Raw genomic sequence first — 503 nt, 5'->3', positions numbered from 1 at the left:
TTTGCTCATTGTTTTCTCAAGAAATTCTGTGAACCAGTGCCTCTCCACACCTCAAAAAGATGTGGTTCTCTTTCTCCCTCTTCCTCTTTTCCTAAGACCATGAGAAGCCATCCTCTTAGTGGCTGAAGCCACCAAGGGTACTGTGGTATGAAGAAGAGAAGTAAAAGTAAAAGGGATAAAGCATTTTTATGCTAAGCACCCTACACATATTTGATTATCGCAATAACATTTGAGATAGGCACTATTTATTATCCTAGGGTTAGAGATGAGGAAATTGAAGCAGACAGAAGTCAAACAACTTGCCTAGGGTCACACAGCTAGTAAGTGTCTGAGACTGTATTTAAAATCAGATCTCCCTGATGCTTTGTCTGCTAGGCCACATGGCTGCCACAAGACTGGTGGAATAGCCATGTTGTACTGGTATTGCTGATGTTCTTTAAATTTACCTTTTGAGATGATTTTAGATCCAACTCCGGCAGCCAAGTGTAGTATAGGAGAAAGAT

Source organism: Macrotis lagotis, chromosome 1 (assembly GCF_037893015.1).
Source record: "Macrotis lagotis isolate mMagLag1 chromosome 1, bilby.v1.9.chrom.fasta, whole genome shotgun sequence".
Classification (NCBI taxonomy): domain Eukaryota; kingdom Metazoa; phylum Chordata; class Mammalia; order Peramelemorphia; family Peramelidae; genus Macrotis; species Macrotis lagotis.
The sequence above is the reverse complement of the archived record's forward strand: the minus strand, read 5'-3'. Positions refer to the sequence as shown.